The sequence below is a fragment of the Helianthus annuus genome, chromosome 6, assembly GCF_002127325.2.
Source record: "Helianthus annuus cultivar XRQ/B chromosome 6, HanXRQr2.0-SUNRISE, whole genome shotgun sequence".
Classification (NCBI taxonomy): Eukaryota; Viridiplantae; Streptophyta; class Magnoliopsida; order Asterales; family Asteraceae; genus Helianthus; species Helianthus annuus.
Genome location: NC_035438.2, coordinates 25,773,639 through 25,787,481, shown reverse-complemented (window position 1 = coordinate 25,787,481; position 13,843 = coordinate 25,773,639).

Sequence of the window (13,843 nt, the reverse complement as noted above, 5' to 3'; positions counted from 1 at the left end):
TTATTTGAGTCTGAGTTTTCCTTTTAGTTTTGTCCGAATTTTTCTTGTTTAGGTAAATTAGTCTGAGTTTTTGTCTAGTCCGAGTTTAGTTCATTATATTAGGTCCGAAGTTCTTTAGGTTTTAGTTTGTCCGAGTTCTTTTAAGATTTATTTGGTCCGAGTTCTTTGTGTAAAATCCGAGTTTTATATGTGTCTTCGTGTCCGAGTTTCTGGTTTTATTTGAGTCTTAGTCCGAGTTCTTGTTGAGTCCGAGTTATCTTTCCTTGTTGAGTCCGACTTTAAGTTTTTTTGTTGAGTCCGAGGTTTATTTAATATTGAGTCCGAATGATATATTGTCCTGTCCGAATTTTAGATCTAAAATTGAGTCCAAAATTTTGTCTTATTATGTCCAAGTAGGTCCTAGTTTTCTGTGTTAGTTAAGGCTGAGGTTGTTGTTTTATTTCAATAGGTCCGACTTTCTATAATCTCTTTTATCTTTTAGGTTTAGGTTTCCTTTTGACTTTGTGTCAGTGTATTTTTTAATAGTTCCTTTTGTCCGATTTTGTTTTTTGGTTAAGTTGTCCGATTTTTTTTTATTATTTGATTAGTCCGAGTTCTTATATATTAGAGTAGTCCGAGTATTTTAAATATATTTAGAGTCCGAGTTTTTTAATTGATATATAGAGTCCGAGTTTTTATAAGGTATCATTAAAGTCCGAGTTTCATCCTTTAGTCCGAGTTTAGTGTTTTTAAATATATTTAGAGTCCGAGTTTTTTTTTTTAAGTGATATATTGAGTCCGAGTTGTTTGTCTGAGTTTAGAGTCCGAGTTTTTATATATAATAGAGTCCGACCTCTCTTTTAAGATCTGTCCGAATTTTTCAGTCTGTTAGGGTGTCTGAGTTTAAAGTTTTAACAGTGCAGTCCGAGCTTTGTTTGTGTTGTATTTCAGGTTTCTGTGATCCGGGTTCACACTCTGATTAAAGCTCACTTCACTGCTTGGAAGTTCTCTGTTGTTTCCTAAAAATGGCAAACAACAATCTGACTACAATGGTGCAAAACCTCAAGCACAATGCTGAGGTAGAAGTAATGACAAACCTCCTTTGTTGATCAACGAACTTGATTTTCCTGAGTGGAAGGAGCGTTTCGAAAGATATGTTCGAGCAAAAGACATCAAAATCTGGTTGTGCATCGTTAAAGGATGTGGAGCTACTCCAGTACGTACGTTGACGATAGATACGTACTTGGCACTCACTGACGACCAGAAAAAGTTTTATGACTGTGAAGAGAAAGCTATGTCAATGATAACGATGGCAATGACACAATCTATACTTCACACGTTCCGTAAGAGAAATAGCTCAAAGGAATTATGGGATAGCATGATCCAGCGATATGAAGGAAACGAAATGTACAAGAAACGACGTCTCGAACGCTTGAAGACTCAATTCGTTGTGTTCAAGGCGTTGAAGAATGAATCATTTGATGACACAGTGAATCGATTTTATCATCTGCTGAGCGAACTTGATAGAAGTAAAGAGGGTATCTACACTGAATTCGAGAAGGTTGAGAAGTTTCTGAATTGTAGAATGGAATATGTACACCGCTTTGATCAGAGAGGGTGTTCTCTACGAAGAGCTTTCATTGGAAGAAGTTGTTCAGAAGCTGAGGGGTTACGCTTGGAATATGGAAGATCAAGCATCTGATTTCGAGAAGATCCAAGATCCTCAGTTGTATAAGGCTTCGAAACCAACGGATAAGGGTAGTAATGGTGGAGTCGGTGTTGCTTTGTATTCGGAGAATGAAGGTCCTGCAAGTGAACACGCCTTCATAAGCAACACTGTCAGCTCAAGTGGAACAACCAATTCAAATCAAGGGATGTACTCTTCTAGTGGCGCTCAGAAATCTCAAGGAACAAGTGTGAACATTCCTAAGATAGATGCAAGCGGTTTGAAGTTGATTGAAGAAAATATGGGTCTGTTGGCGTCCTTCATGACTGCATACGAGAACTTCTGTCTTGGGAAACTCGTTGAACCGTCAAGTCTCGATGAAGACTTTGATCAGATAGATCAAGACGAGATGGAAGAACTTGATCTACAGCTCAATATGGCACTGTTAGTCCGTAGAGCGAAGAAGTTTCTGCTGAAGACGGGTAGGAAGTTCATAGGAGGTCAGACAAAGACACGAATGGGGGTCGACATGTCAAAGGTAAAGTGTTACAACTGCGGGATCTACGGGCATTTCGCACGTGATTGTCGAAAGCCGAAGATGGAAAGATCTGACAGAGACAACAACTCCCGAGGAAACAATTCAAGACCTCAAAACAATGCATCAAATGCTGCCTCCAACTCAAGTGCTCGTTCAAGTGGGTCTGAAAATCTTACACCTTCGACAAACAACGCTATGGTGGCTCAACCTCTACAGAGTGTGACTGAGCCTTATGATTGGGGTTGTGCCTTGGAAGACATTTCGGGAGCTATTGTGTCACAAGCTTTTATAGCTGAAATTGTGAACGAAGAAGTGTGTGAAGAGGTTGTCGAAGAGACTAGCATTGAGGAGCTTACGGTTGTAGCTGAGGTTATTGGGGAAGAATTGGATTCGGGGAATGTTGCTGAGAATGAAAGTCTTTCGATCGAAGAGACTGTTGAGAAGTCTAGCAAGACAGAAGATGGAGAAAAGGGAGAACGCTTTGAATTCAACATCTCCACAGCCGAAATGCAGCAATTTGCGGATGCAGAAGCTAAAAGGTTGGAAGAAAACTCCATAGAAAACGAGGCTTGTGCATTCATGGCTGGCATTGAGGTAAAATCATCTTCTGTAGATAAGCGATGTGCTAGATGTGTTGAGTTTGTGACTAAGATAGATAGATATGCACTTCATAACACAAACTTAATTGCAGATTTAGAAAAATCCAGAGAACTCATTGCTGTTTTGTCTAATTCGGATAAAGAACACCGAATTAAGATAAAAGCACTGAAAAATGATATCTCTGAATTTGAGAGACTTGTGGCTGTGGGTAATCTTCGAAATCAGGAATTAAAATCTGCACTTGAAATGAATCAAAATTGTGTTTTGGAAAAGAACAAAATCATTTTGGAAAAAGATAATCTGATTTTAGATTTGCAACGAAAGATCGAAAAGTTCAGGGATTCATCCGAAGTGATGAACTTCTGTATTAACAGCCAACGTCTCAAAGAATCTGAGGAAGAAATGTTCGGTGTTGGTTATAATAAGGTGCCTCCACCGGTAAACCATAATTATACATCAATGCCAAGCATTGATCCTGAATTGGCAAACTTTGTGCCAACGACCCCTCTGACAGTTGAACCACAAAGTGAGTCAGAATCTGAACCAGATGAAGTCACTGACTCAGATCAGTCGAAGAAGAGTGGAATTTCAAAGAAAAATGAGGTGAACCTTGAAAATATTGAAAATTTGATAAGCAACAAGATTTTAGAAATTTTCAATCAAGTTCAAAATGAGAAGTCAAAACCTAAGTCACGTGGGAAAACTAAAAGGACTTTGAAAAATATCCCTAAAACTGAGTTTGTTAAAGGGGAGGATTTTGTCAAAGAAGAAGTAAAAATCGAAACAGGTTCCAACTCTCAGTTTGTGAACCAAATTTTGAAAAATTCCACCAACGCCTCTTCATCTTCGACCGATCATGAGGAACGTCTGAAGAACGCTGCGAAAATTCGCAAATGCTACAAGTGTCGTGGGAAAGGACACTTAGCAGCAGACTGTCCAGATGACAGGGGTAAATCACTTGTTGATCCTGATCAAAAGAAACCTTTTGTTGACAAGCCACAAAATGAATCAGTTAATGTTGAAAAGAAAAATGGTAAATATCAAAAGGTTGAGAAAAACAAAGTGATTAAACAAGAAGTAAAACCTGATGTTAAACCAAATGTTAAATCTCAACAAAATCAGGATCAAGAAGAGAAACCCGTTGTTATTAACCGTGGGGACAGATCAGAAAATGTGCCTCAAAGACATGATACTCGTGAGAAAACCCCTCACAGACGACAAAATCATGTCACCTTTCAAGGAGTTGAGAATGACAAACGTTCTGGAGGTTCGAACAACAACTATGCTAGACCTCATGCACAGAACAGATTCGTGAATGATCGAAATGCGTCACCCCCCCCCCCCGATTTCCAAATCAAAGACCGCATTCGGATAATCATCCACGATCATTCTCAAGACACGAAGATGCTCCTAGATTTGGTAGGAATTTTGAGCCTCCCAGGAATCAAAATTACAATTACCAAAACTATGGAAGCCGAGGGTATGGAAACTCTGGTTATACCAACAGATCGTCAACTCCGTATAATCCACGATTTGTGGGGAATCATTCCAACAATTTCCGAAATGGAAATGGTGGACACAGAGGCGATGATGGTTATTTCAAAGAGTTTTCTTATGTTGACGAATCAGGACGACCCAAGACCATCATGGCTTGGGTCCCACATTCTAACTAAATTTTTTTTGGGGAGTGTAGGAGCAGCTGAAGAGGGCTATCTATATTTGGTATATCGATAGTGGCTGTTCCAGACACATGACAGGAAATAAAGAATTATTGAACAATTTTAAACAATTTCGTGGTGGTTATGTGAATTTTGCCGGTGAAAAGGGTGGTTACATCACCGGTGAAGGCTCTGTGTCAAATGGAAAAATCACGCTGCATAAAGTGAACTACGTTGAAGAACTGAAGCATAACTTGATGTCGGTTTCTCAAATCTGTGATAACAAGTACACGATGCTGTTCACTGATAAAGCTTGCTTCGTTTTGCGTCCGGGATTTGCTGTTCCTGAAGATTGGATCGTTATTAGGGCTCCAAGGGTGAATAACACATATGTCATGGACATGCGCCCATTGGTCAACTCGTCTGCTCCAGCGACATGTTTACTTTCGAAGGCGACTGAAGATCAATCGTATCTCTGGCATAGGAGAATGGGCCACGCGCATCTGCGAAAAATGAACCACTTAGTGAAAAACAACTTGGTGTTGGGGGTTCCTTTACGTAGTTTCAACATGCACAACAAATGTGAATCATGTGAAAAAGGAAAAATCAAACGAAAGCCTCATAAACCGAAAACAGTTAACTCAATCCAAAAACCACTTGAGTTGCTTCACATGGATCTTTTCGGTCCGATCCATGTTGCTAGCATCGGTGGTATGTCTTATTGCTTAGTTGTCACTGACGATTTTTCACGTTATTCATGGGTATTTTTCTTAAAAACAAAGGATCAAACCGCTGGTATTTTAAGAGACTTATTCAAACAACTTGAGAAAAATTATTCACTTCCTATTAAGAAAATCCGAAGTGACAACGGCACTGAGTTTAAAAACCATTATATGGATGAGTTATGTCGGGAAATGAGAATCATTCATCAGTTCAGCGCTCCATATGTTCCTCAACAGAACGGAGTTGCAGAACGGAAGAATCGTACCCTGATTGAGGCGGCCCGCACTATGCTTTCTGAATCAAAATTGCCAATTTTCTTCTGGGCCGAGGCGGTGAACACTGCATGTTATGTGTTAAATCATGTGCTTACTGTCAAAAGAGAAGATAAAACGTGTTATGAATTGCTTGAAAACAGGAAACCGAACTTATCCGGTTTTCAACCTTTTGGGATTAAGTGTGTTATCAAACGCACCAAAGATACTCCGAAAATGGGGGAAGTTGGTGAAATTGGGTTCTTTTTGGGTTATGCCAATGGAACTCCAAACAAACGCGTTTATAACATCAAGAAGCGAACAGTGGAGATCGTGTTTGATATAACTCCTTTGAGTTTCAATCCTCCACCGTCCGAATTCGGTCCCAAAAGCGGTTATGATTATGATAAATTATTTGATTCATTTGATCTTCCTGATGTTTCAGAAGAAGATTCGGAGGTTGTATACACACATCTTGTGAACCAAGATGAAGTGGATGCGAGCTGGAGAGCAAGTATTCCTACTAATGTGTCTTCGAATGTTCCAGTCGCTGATTCTTCGACCGTAAATGATGTTGTTGCTGAGCAGATCCCCAATGCAGCTGCTCAAACTACAAGTGGAGATCTATACGTTGACTTTTCAGCATATCCAAATGTTGATGCGTCTTCTGGCAATGGTGGAGCTTCTAGTAGTAATGCACATGCTGAGGGGGAGATTCAATCAAATTTGGGAAACAATCTTCAAGCTCCTGCAATCCCAGTTCCAAGAACAAATATTCATCATCCTGTTGATAATATTATTGGGAATCCAACTGCGGGAGTGCAAACGCGAAGGAGTATTTCAGAAATGCAATGTCTGTTCTCTGCTATCAAGAAAGAGGAAATCTACAATCTTAGCCTGCATGAATGTTTTATCTCTCAGATAGAGCCAAAGAACTATCAAATGGCTCTGAAGGATAATTCTTGGTGTGAGGCAATGCAAGAAGAGTTAGCTCAGTTCGACAAGTTAAAGGTGTGGAATTTGGTCGATCTTCCAAAGGGCCAGCATGCAATCAACACGAAATGGGTTTTCAAGTGCAAGAAAGACGATGAGGGTGTCGTTGTCAGAAATAAAGCACGGTTGGTTGTTCAAGGCTTCAATCAGGAATAAGGGATTGATTATACAGAAGTTTATGCACCGGTGGCAAGACTGGAAGCTATTCGTTTGTTTCTAGCCTTTGCTGCACATATGCGTATCAAAGTCTATCAGTTGGATGTGAAAAGCGCCTTCCTTTACGGGAAACTGCATGAAACCGTGTATGTGTCCCAACCACCGGGTTTCGAAGCTCCAGGGTTAGACAACAAGGTCTATTTGTTGGATAAGGCTCTCTATGGTCTCCATCAAGCCCCTCGAGCTTGGTACGAGACGTTGTCAAAGCATCTTTTGGAGCATGGGTTCTCGCGTGGTGCAATCGACTCCACACTGTTCATTTTGAAGAAAGGGGGAGATTTTCTGATCGTGCAAATTTACGTTGATGACATAATCTTTGGTTCTTCAAATGAAGAGTTGTGTCGTGAGTTTGAGACGGTGATGAAGTCAAAGTTTGAAATGAGCGCGATGGGCGAGTTATCATTCTTTCTAGGTCTTCAAGTGAGTCAAGAAAAAACCGGGACGTACGTGCATCAGACAAAGTATGTCCACGAGATTCTCAAAAGATTTGGATTGGAAGATAGCTTACCCTATGACACGCCTCTACCGACAAATCTCAAGCTTTCACCCGATGATGAGAAAGATCCTGAAGTGGATCCGACTCTATATCGAGCAATGATAGGTTCATTGATGTATCTTACTGCTTCACGACCAGATATTATGTTCTCTGTTTGTTTGTGTGCTAGGTACCAATCAACTCCGAAGGAGTCGCACTTGAAAGCTGTCAAGCGTATTTTCAGATATCTGAAAGGGACGCCTAAGCTTGGATTGTGGTATCCAGCTGAAGGTGGTTTGGACTTGATGGTGTATGCTGACGCAGATTTCGGAGGGTGCCGGATGAATAGAAAGTCAACCTCTGGCGGCGCACAACTTCTAGGAAATCGTCTTGTCTCTTGGCAATGCAAAAAGCAAGTTGCCGTTTCTTTATCCACGTGCGAGGCCGAGTACATTGCTGCTTCAAGCTGTTGTGCTCAGGTTTTGTGGATTCAGCAGCAAATGAGGGACTACGGTTTGAATTTTACTCGAACTCCTATCCTTGTTGATAATAACTCTGCCATTTCCATAACAAACAATCCGGTAAATCACTCACGCACTAAGCACATAGATGTTAGGCATCATTTTATTCGCGACTGTGCTGAGAAGGGTTTAATAGAAGTGGTTAGGGTAGACACCTTGGATAATCTTGCCGACCTGTTTACGAAAACATTCGATCGGGCTAGATTTGAAAATCTGGTCCGAATGATTGGCATGATCAACCCAGAGTAAAATGCTTTCTAAACTCGCATAGAAACTTTAGTTTATCTTTTCTGTACAGTTCTTACCGCTTTCGAAAAATTGAAAAACTCCAAAAATATTTTACTTAGTTGTAGGATAAATTTTCAGAAAAATACAAAAACATTTGAAAAATCTAAAATGAAGTCGTGTTGAGATATAAGGGAAATGATAGTACATCGGTTAGTCGTATCTGGTGCAGGACTATGGCTATATACATATGTAAAGGTAACTGTTAAATGTGACAGCTTCATTATACGTTGCTTCGGTAGGTTTTACGCGTAAATAAGAACCTGTTTTTGGTATATAAACATAATGAACTGCGTAACTCGTGTGGCGCATCTCTCGGATATATGGTCTTGGTACCGTAATTTCGTTTGATAGATTGCCGAGGTTCTGAGATACGTGGTCTTTATGCTGTTTATCATCTGGGTATCATGGTTGTTTCTTTTACCGGAAAACAACGGGGATAGATCTTCCATGATACCATACATACGTGTAAATATCTTCAATACATGATGCATCCGACCCAAATAAGTGATAAACAATCACATGTTCCACAAAATTATGCGGGAGTCAAGTTCCTCCTCAATAAGTGATTCTATCACAAAGGACTTGCTCCTGTGCCCTTTGCATCTGAAATTCAAGTTCCTCCTCAATAAGTGATTCTATCACAAAGGACTTGTTTTCAATCCCAAATAAGTGAGTATCTCACATTAGCTTATACGTCAAAAACAGATGATAAATGGTATACTCACCAGTAAGATGATCTCTCGCGCATACCTTGATACGGGAGTATATTCTGAGGTGGGTAAACATAGTTACTGTCAGCTTAATACACTTAATTCCATATCTCGAAAACAGTGTTCGAAAGCGTGCTAAAACTTAAGTGGACCACAATACCGTTGAACGTCTTGAACTGTCAACATCATTCTAAAACATTAAAGCTAAATGGCATGGTTCTTGTGTTAGGTACTGACAGTAAAACCGATATGACTCCTTTGCTCCGACTTCACAAAAAGATAATTAGTGTAAATATGTTCTTAGGTTTAACCTATTTAATTTAGTTCAAATTGAAAAAAAAAAAGATTTCGCTTTCTTGTTTCTATGTGCGAGTTATCTTATTAAGAATACTCTGGGGTTGTGAAAATTGTTTATATAAGTTATTAAATGTTGGTTGTTTAATATTTCAATTGTTTATTCTGGGGTATTGGAATTTATTCTTGGGATCCAGGTTTGGGCTGATGTCTCCGGGGTCAAGTTTCTTAATCCGGGGTTAAGTGTTTCAGGTCTGGATCGTTCATCTCAAGATGGAAGATTTGGAGAAGCTGTGTGCATCTGGATCGTTCATCTCAAGATGGAAGATTTGGAGAAGCTGTGTGCATCTGGATCGTTCTTCACAAGATGGAAGATTTGGAGAAGCTCACTTGAAGAAGCTTTGTCGCCTGCCCCTAAAATACAATGCAGAAGATCGTGTTCTTGCGGACCAGTTCATCAAGGTGGTCCAGTTCTGTGTGAAAAACAAGGTCTGGGCAGGTAGCAGCTTTTCAAAGAGGATTTGAAGATCTCAAGTTCAATGAAGACCATGCACTGATCAAGGGGGAGTTTGTTAATGCACCTTAGGTGATAAGTGCATGACTCCCATGTTACCAATGAAAGTTTGAAGATCTCAAGTTCAATGAAGACCATGCACTGATCAAGGGGGAGTTTGTTAATGCACTTTTGGTGATAAGTGCAAGTCTTCCAATATTTAGGGTCTTTATTGTATAAGTGCCAATAGTTAGTCCCAAGAAGTTCCTAGGGACAATTTCTCCAAGTTTTGGAAGGAGCTCTTGGTCAGAGTTTTATGCAAAATTTAGTCCCAAGAAGTTCCTAGGGACAATTTGTCCAAGGTTTGGAAGGATTTTCTTTAGTCAGAGTTTTTGTATAGTTATAGCTTTTGTCTGAGTTTTGTGGCAAAAGCTCTGAGCTTTGTGCTTTATGTTTGTCCGGGCTTTCTAGTTAGTCTTGAAAGTCCGGGTTTCACCTTGTATATATACTTTAATATGGAATAGACAAGGTAACGATTTCTGTGTGAATTTCTGTGCCCTAATCATTGTGTTTTGTCTGGCGGCGCTTTGTGTGAGTGACGTCATTCATCTTCATCAAGAATACTCAGTGTATTCTTGATTTCTCTCTCAAATCCTTGCATTCTTGTGTTTCATCTACAGTGGTTGATCATCAGGTGGATTCCGCACACCTGTTGGTTGCTTTAGCTGAGTGAGATCTTGGATTAGGAGGCCTTACACATCAGGACCGTAGTTAGGAAATATTTTGATCAGAGTAAAACACCAAACTTTTATAATAATAAATCTTTGGGATAAAACCCAACTTCATTTGACAATACATTTGTAGGGATAAACCCAATTTATTGAAAACAAAACTCCTTTTTATTTAGGTAACTTTTATAGCCACTTTTCCAAGCCTTCAGTGCTCTCCAGCTAACTTCTATTGGCTTTCACATTTTGTTACCTGAAACGCGTTTTAAAAATATTTTATCAGCAAGAAATACTGGTGAGTGCATTCCAGTTTAATCAAAACAGTTTTATCACTTTTACATAATTGAGGGCATCCGCAATTACATTTGCTTATATCTATCCAGTTACTCTTTCTCCAGGTATTGTCTTTCCTGACTGGTTGGCCATGCTACTATTCCAATAGTAACGAGTTTCAAGTAATGTATACAAAACCCCAACATACCAGCAGTAATTGTAGAATCACAAATACTCAATTACTGTTGAGTGTTATTTAAAACATTTGAGAATTTGGTAAAACAGTTTGACTCACAAAAGTAATTTACAAAAAGGTGTTAAAAGTAGATGTACTCACATCGTTTACTTAGGTAATACTAAAGCTTCCTGTTGTATCTTCTGGTTATTATCTATTAAAATTAAACAATGCACACGTGTTAGTAAAATAACCCAAATCACATTAACCGTACAACTCGAGACAGAATTCCAATGACTGAGTCAGGCAGAGCCTTGACATGCATTACGGAATCCTAAATCAATCGGGTTTACACACGAGACAGAACTCCAACGACTGAGTCGGGCAGAGCCCTGACATGCGTTATGGAGCCCTAAATCGATCGTGTAGGGTAACAACAGGGTTATAATACTTACAACGAGGCAAACCTTCGCTTTATAGTGGGTATTATGCCCGGGTATTACTTCTACTATTAAGAAGTTGAGAGAGATTACAGAATTTTGAACGAGTAACAACTGAACCTCGACCTCCTATTTATAGGGCTGGAATAGGGCGACTCACGGCCTGCGACAAAGAAGGCTAAGGCCTTCGCGGCCTGCGACAAAGAAGGCTAAGGCCTTCGCGGCCCGCGACAAGACGCGTATCGTGTATAGGCTTAGCCAGTCAATAGCCTAGCTTTGCCGAGTCATGTACCACGTGGCACTATGCAGTGTCGAGCAAGTAAGGGTCCTCGCGCCCCGTGACAGACCAATGAGGTCTTGGTCGCGCCCCGCGAGCGACTGCCAAACTTTGTTTTTCTTGTTTTTTTATAAGTATAGGGTTATTTCGGGTCTGTTTCTCGCGTACGGGGTATAATTTAGGACATTTAGGTCACGTTAAGGGTTCTAGGAGGGTTGTTATATCCTCCCCACCTTGTTTTAGATCTCGTCCTCGAGGTCTACTGGAACAGGTGTGGGTATTTCCTTTGCATCTCTGATTCGGGTTCCCAAGTGTATTCTGGTCCTCTCTTGGAATCTCACTTTACTTTGACCAGAACTAGTCTTTTGTGTTTGAGGTTCTTGATCTTTCTATCTTCAATCTGAATGGGTTTCTCGATAAACTTAAGTTTTTCATTTACTTCTATGTCTTTGAGAGGCATCACTAGTGATTCGTCTGCTAAGCACGTTTTGAGATTACATACATGAAACACATCATGCATTCCAGCCATTTCCTCTGACAGTTGTAGCTGATAGGCTACATGTCCTATTCTTTTAATAATCTCAAAAGGTCCAACATACCTGGGGCTTAGCTTTCCCTTCTTAACGAATCTGACTATTCCCTTCCATGGGGAAACCTTTAACAATAACAGTAAGGTCTGGTAGGTAGCAAGAAGAATAGCCTGCTTTTAATTAAAAGTGTGTTTTGCAGGTCTAATGAAGAAAACATAATCTTATCCAGGTTTGCAATTAAGCTTAATTTAGTAACCCTAAGCTTTGCAGATGAAGATAAGATTATGTGCCAATTGCAGGTTTAGGGTTTGTCTATTGAATATTTTCATTCATCTCCAAACTTACTGTTATTCTTGTGACATATGTCTTTTGAGTTCGACCTGTAATCTGCACAAGTAACACACCCCGCGTAACACAAAAGCAAATAAAATGAAAGAATCAAGCACTTAAACAGTTTATCACAATTGTCAAACACAATCCAAACGCAAAGCGCACTTACTCCTCGGCAATGGCACCAAAAGTTGATTGGAGTGTCACGCTCCGGTCAAAGATAATATTTATAATCCCGAATTACCCTTAACAAATAGTTAGCGGTAGTAAGGGGTCGAACCACGAAGAGTCTGTGGTTTGCAAATGGACTTGATTGATTTAAAAGATTGTCACAACTTATGAAGCTTGCTATAATTTATATGAATTTTGTTTGTTGGAAAATGGGTCGGAATGAACCGACAATTTGATTTTGATTATTAACTACGACGAACTTTAAACAATGAAACACGAACTTAACGATTGGTTTAAAACAATATATAAAAACAAGGTTCACACCCAGTTCAACAATTGCAAAGCTTAGGGTTACTAAATGTTTTAACTTAGTTCAGATGAATTAGTTCATTAACAGTTTTATAATCACAAGGCTTAGGTGCCAATTACTATCGACATTCAAGACGGACCACAATGCACTTCATTACCTCAGACAATTAAATCCTAACACAAGACAAGGAATAAATAGGCATATTCGTTTCACGAAGTCAAATTTCATAACTCGTTCGACGATTTGCAAATTTAATACAAACGTAAGACAATTATCCAATGTTTCAAATACAATTCAAATTGTCACAAACCAAGTATCAAACAAATAATAAACCCTAACCTTACAAAATTCTACACCAGGGTGAAACCGAGGTGATTAGCCGCTCATATTCAAAGAGACACGATCACCGGATGAAAGAAACTTAAGCTTGAACATCTTGAAACCTTAATGTGATGAAAATTGATGTTAGGGTTTGTGGTGATGGAAGGTTGAAGGTTTGATGAACGATGGTGAAGATGGATTAGGGTTGTAAAATGAAGATTATGATGATTCGGTTGATTGATTCGTGTAGTGGATGACTAGGAATGAATTGGATGATGGTTTTAGGCTCCAAGGTGATTCAAAAACTCAAAAGCAAAGTGTAACCCCGGTTTATAGGTCAAGAGATGTGATATACTCATCCAACAACCCCCAAAAATCAAACAATTCGTGACTGATGAAACTGAAACCGTCGCCGACGGTGCGTGGATATGTCAAACTCGTCCGACGCCCTATCTGACTGTTTGTAGATGTTTTGTGGCGACGGTGCTTTTCCAATGGCGACGATGCCCACATGTTCACTTCTCTGTTTTGCCATTTCCTTGCTCCCGGTTGACCTGATTCACGTTCCGGTGGTCCGTTTTTCATCCCGATGGTCCGTAAAGCTCCCAAAATAGCTCCTTAAACTTCATTAAACCTGCAAAACAAACTTTTAATTAAAAGTAGGCTATTCAGAATTAAAAACCATGTAAAAACATCGATTTATACAAATACGAACACCGGTATTCGACCACGTATAAACAACTCAAAAGGAATTAGCTGAACTTCAACACAACTCACACATGGAACTGATCAGAGTTATGGTTGATGCTAGGTACAAAGATGTCACAACCCCAAAATCCACCATGCGGAGTACCACCGCTTGGAGGCGTGACGTCACCAGGGT